The following is a 5,278-nucleotide window of genomic DNA, read 5'->3' on the forward strand; positions in this document are numbered from 1 at the left end:
GAGAAAGCAGGGTATCTCCCTGATTGACTGGGGGGGAGCAGTTGAAGAAGAAGATTAGGGGGGAGTCGAGAGCTTACTTCTTAGTAAGACTCAAGCGAGAATGGCAGAAGGGTAGGAAGCTGCAGGAAGAACTGAATAGCTTATATTCTCAGTGTAATAAGGGCACGGTGGTGAGTTTGGAGGCTATTTCAACGGCAAAAGCTAAACTACGAGGTTATTATGAACAAAAGGCAAAAAAGTACCTGTTTAGAGCTCATGTGGAGTACTTACAAGCAAATGAAACATGCTCCAGCTTCTTCTTCTGCCAAATACGGCAGAGGTAAAGGCAGAGAGTGATGGCAGGCATCCAGACCCAATTGGGGAGGATAGTACCTGGTAGCGGTGAGATGTTGGAAGCAGTGAGGAACTATTATAAGCTTCTCTTTTCCCAAAAGCCAGTAGATGAACTCATGGGGACAACGTTATTAGATAACATCGTGGCACAGATACCCAAAAAGGCCCAGGAGCACCTGGAGGTACCAATCAGCCTGAAAGAACTTGGTGATGCTTTACTAAGCATGAAGCTAGGTAAGGTTCCAGGTAGAGACGGGCTACCCGCTGAATTCTACCGCACATTCTGGGATGTTGTAGGGGCCCTTTTGATGCAGGTTACGGAAGAAATCTTCTGTATAAAGATCATGAGCGACTCGATGAGGGAAGGCATCCTCACGCTGCTGTACAAGAAAGGGTCAGCAATGGACCTAAAGAACTGGAGGTCATTGTAATTGCTCTGTGTGGATTGCAAGCTAATTGCCAAGGTGTTGGTGAACTGCCTGAAAGGAGTACTAGCTTACGTGATAGGCCGGGACCAAACGTGCAGGGCAGAAAGTAATCCAAAGTCAGGACAACTCTCAGAACAAAATGGCTCCAGTGGGCCAAGGACTATCTTTTCAGGCTGAGAGGTACACGAATGGAAGGAGAGGAACAATGCTCACCCCAGTTCTTTGGCTCGGTGAGAGCGCAGCAGGAGACCACTGTAATGGTCTTCTGAAGAAGGGACGGATATTAGTCGAGGATGAAGCAGGAGTGTTGGACTGTGCTACTGAAAACTACACTGAACTGTTTGCAGGAATAAAGGTGGATATTGGCATGCGCGACAGGTTGATGACTGGTGTGAGTGTGAAGTTAGATGGGGAGGAAGGAAGGGGAGGACGGCCCAATAACAACTGTAGAAATGAAGGAGGCACTGGAAGGGTTGCGGAAAGGCACAGTCCCTGGGGTGGATGGGTTACCAACCGAGTTTTATGTGATGTTTTGGGAAAGGTTGGAGCCAATGCTGTCAGAGTTTTTTACTGAAATTTTGGAACAGGGTGTGATGGGGCCAACTATGAGAACTAGGATATTGGCTCTGATTTATAAAAGAAAGGGGACAAGACTAGTCTAAATAATTGGAGGCTGTTACAACTGTTATGTGCAGATTACAAGATACTGGCAAGGATACTGGGACGAAGACTGAAGAAGGTAATGGTGTTTCTAGTGCAGGGAAACCAGAGTTGCAGAGTTGCAGGTAGGAAAATAAGTTGGAATTTGCAGCTGATCAGAGACACGCTGGAATGGGTTGAAGATAGTGTTGTAACAGAAGAAATAAGGTTCTTGATCCCGAGATGAAGTAAAACAGATGAGTTTATTGCATGCAAGGAACAATAAAGCCTAAGTCTTGTTTCCCGCAAGAAACAACAAAACCAAAGTATTGTTCAACGTACTGTTACAAACTTTTGGGTTAAATAGTGTTTTTCTTCTCCGTTTCTGACATCACTCGGTCTGATGGTAAAGAGGGAGGTTCATGGTATTTGGCCAGTTTACGATGTTCTGGACAAATGGTCAGTTTAACATTACACCCAGGGGGGTTCCTAGCTTGCATCTGCAATCCTTATCAGTTAACCCCCTTTCCTGCCATAAACCCCAGCTTGTGACTTAGAAGTCTAAACCCCCTACAGAAAGGATTAAATTCAAACCCCCGTCTTCACATCTTTCTTCAATAGAAAACTGCCATTAAGGTTGGTGAACTTGGACCAAAACAAAGCCTTTGACAGGGTGAACCACGCTGTCCTATGGGAGACACTGAGAAGAATGGGGGTAAGTGAGAAATTTGTCACTTGGTTACAAACATTGTATAGGAAGGTGGAGACTAGGGTGTGTGTTAATGGCAGTTTAGGCGGAGGAATACTGGTTAAATGTGGAGTGGGTCAAGGTTGTTCGCTATCCCCTTTGTTGTACATCGTGTATGCCGAACCCATTTTAGAGCGAATCCGGAAAGACCCAGGCGTGCGTGGGGTTCTGGTCCCTGGAAGTGGAGGACATGAAGTCAAAGTAGGGGCCTATGTGGACGACATCACCCTGTTCCTTAGTACAGAAGGAAGTCTGCAAAGGGCACTAAGCATTGAGAAGGGATTTGCAAAGGGCACGGGTTCTATGTCAAATAAAAGCAAAAGTACAATCCAATATTACAGGACATGGAGAGATAGAACGGAGGCGATAGGTGGATTAACAGTTATGACGACACCAGTGAGGGTGCTAGGAGTAAAGTTTCATAAGGAAAGTATGGTAAAATTAAACTGGGAGGAACGTCTGAGAAAGGTGAAAGAGAAATTGGGGAGATGGCAAACAAGATCTCTGTCCTTCAATAAAATTGAAAAAATCTTTTATCAGTTTAATTTCTGATACGTCCCCCATCGGGGGACCACATATTAAATGGATTTTTGGAACAGGGAGCTGGATCAGGAGCTTGCTCCGTCCTCTCCACGCATCGGCCCGGTATTGCAGCGCCTCCGGGAACGGTGCACTACCTTCTCTCAGCAATGAAAAGACAGACGTAGCTAGCGAGCAAGCAAGGGAGGTGGACAGGAGCTCCTTCTTCTCCAGTCTCGTCTCTCATCCGTCCGTGTCTCTCTCTCCCTGTCTCTGTCTCCATTCCCGTCCTCCCTCTGTGCACTTTCTCGTGTCTCGACTTTCTCGGCAAGCAGGCAGGCCCCCTTTTCAGCTCCCGTGCATTTTCCCTCCAAAAAACTTGGATATATACACCTTTTTCTTTTTTTTAGGAAGGGAGGCAGGCAGGCAGGTAGGTGTGTGTGTGTGTCTCTCCCAAGAGAAAGCTGCTCCTTCCTCCTCCCTCCCAGAGGTGCTGACGGTCCACTTTCCCTTGCAGCTCGCTCGGCACCGCAGCTGCTGGTGGGAGGGGCCTAAGCTAAGGAGGCTGGCACCGCCCGTCGCTGCGGTCTTTGATCAAAGAGCAGGGACCCCACCCGGGACTGGCAGGCAAGCAGGCAGGCAAGCAAGCAGGCAGGCAGGCAGGAGAGAGGGGGAGCGGAGTCCAGGTGGCAGTCCTCTGGCTGCAGGGAGGCCAGCAGCTGCGTGAGTTCCGGGCTCCAGGGCAGTCGGCCTGCCCCACTGTGTGCAAGGGGAACACCTGCGCGTCGGTCGGCGCCTTTAGGGGCATTGCTTCTCTGCCTTTTGGCCAAGATCGGATGCAACTGGAGCCTGGAGGAAGTCCGTGTTTTTTTAAGATATTCTTTATCTGGACGCTTCCAATGTTTGGACGCTTCGAAGGACTCCCGGAGAAGAACGGACGCTTGTTCAGAGTGCCAGGTGAGTTTCTTGCTATCTTTGGGGTTTTCTTTTTTTTGTTTTTGCTGGACATGGAAGGGCCTGGACTGAAGAACACTCTCCAGTTTAGATGGCTGGGAGATGTTGGTTTGATGTCGGGGAGGGAGGACTTCCCCCAGCATGTATTGAAGCAAGTTCTGGATCTGAAGGAGGTGTTTTGTGTGCAAAGTTATGCATCTTTACGGCTTTTTTAATGTGGCTTTTGATTTATCGCCCAAGTATTGGAACGCACTTCGGGAAAAGAAGGAGGCAGGACAGCTGGGAAATTTTGAAGTAATGGGACTCTGGGCACAGGAGGACAGAGTTCTGACTGTGCACATGTATAATCCGTTTGTGCCAGAAACGGATATATATACCTTCTTCCATTGGTACGTAGATATCCTGAGTGAGGCACAGAAGGGCAGTACAGATTCTGGCCTGATGACATGTCGAGGGATGGTTTTAGACATCCACCGGCAAACTTTTTAGGATCCAATCAGGGGATTCTATTTTATGCAGGACAGCTGAGATTGTGCTGAAGATGTGGTGGCCATTTGGCGGCAGAATGTAATAAGATGATTTGCCAGTGATGCAGGGGGGAGGAGCACGAGATAAGGGACTGGGATAAGGGATAAGGGATCACAGATGGTGAGGAGTCTGCAAACAGGGAGGAGGTTGAAACCCTGGCAGTATGGTGCCAGGAGAACAACCTCTCTCTGAACATCAGTAAGACTAAGGAGATGATTGAGGACTATAGGAAACATCAGGGAGGAGACCACACACCTATTTACATCAATGGGACTGCAGTGGAGAGGGTCAGCAGCTTTAAGTTCCTGGGAGTTAACATCTCAGAGGATTTAACCTGGACCCACCACACCAACACAGTGGTCAAGACAGCATGGCAGCGCCTGTTCTTTCTCCGCAGGCTAAAGAAGTTCGGCACGCCATGTCCAGGCCAACTTCTACAGGTGCACTATTGAGAGCATCCTGACTGGTTGCATCCCTGCCTGGTATGGGAACTGCTCTGCCCGAGATTGCAAAGTATTGCAGAGGGTGGTGAAGTCAGCACAGCTTATCACCAGCTGTGAGCTACCAAGCATCCAGGAGATCTACTCAGCTAGATGTCTGAAGAAGGCCAGGTCCATTCTGAAGGACCCCAGTCATCCCAGTCACAAACTGATTTCCCTCCTACCGTCCGATAAATGGTACCAAAGCATTCGGTCCAAGTCCAACAGACTACGGAACAGCTTCTACCTCCAGGCAATAAGACTGCTAAATAGCCAACCTGTAGCTCCTTAGCAAATCACCTGTAATGGCTACATGGACACACAATTCTCACTATATTCAGCATAACTGCACTACATGTTTATATTGCATACACCATGGACACATAACAGCTCTACTCACATTGAGTTTTATTCAATTTAAAAAATGTAACGTGAATTTTTGTGATTTTTGTGATTCTTGTAATTTTTGTGAGCTAGCATAAAAACACATTTCATTGCCAGCAAGTACTGCTGCACGCCATATTGTTGTGCATTTGATAAATAAACTTTGATTTGATTTTGATTGTGTGATAAGGGCCAAGGTGTTCTTTATGTAATGAAGCTGGGCACCTGTTTAAGGACTGTTGGAACCGACAACCGGAACAGGTAAT

At 47.6% G+C, this 5,278-nt stretch overlaps 1 pseudogene; it reads left to right on the forward strand.

The window, feature by feature from the left end:
• Positions 1–2,648: 2,648 nt before the first annotated feature.
• Positions 2,649–2,827, forward strand: LOC148647659 (U2 spliceosomal RNA; annotated as a pseudogene).
• The last annotated feature ends 2,451 nt before the right edge of the window (positions 2,828–5,278 follow it).

The sequence above is a fragment of the Lepisosteus platostomus genome, chromosome 15 (assembly GCF_059453375.1).
Source record: "Lepisosteus platostomus isolate fLepPlt1 chromosome 15, fLepPlt1.hap1, whole genome shotgun sequence".
NCBI classification, from domain to species: Eukaryota; Metazoa; Chordata; class Actinopteri; order Semionotiformes; family Lepisosteidae; genus Lepisosteus; species Lepisosteus platostomus.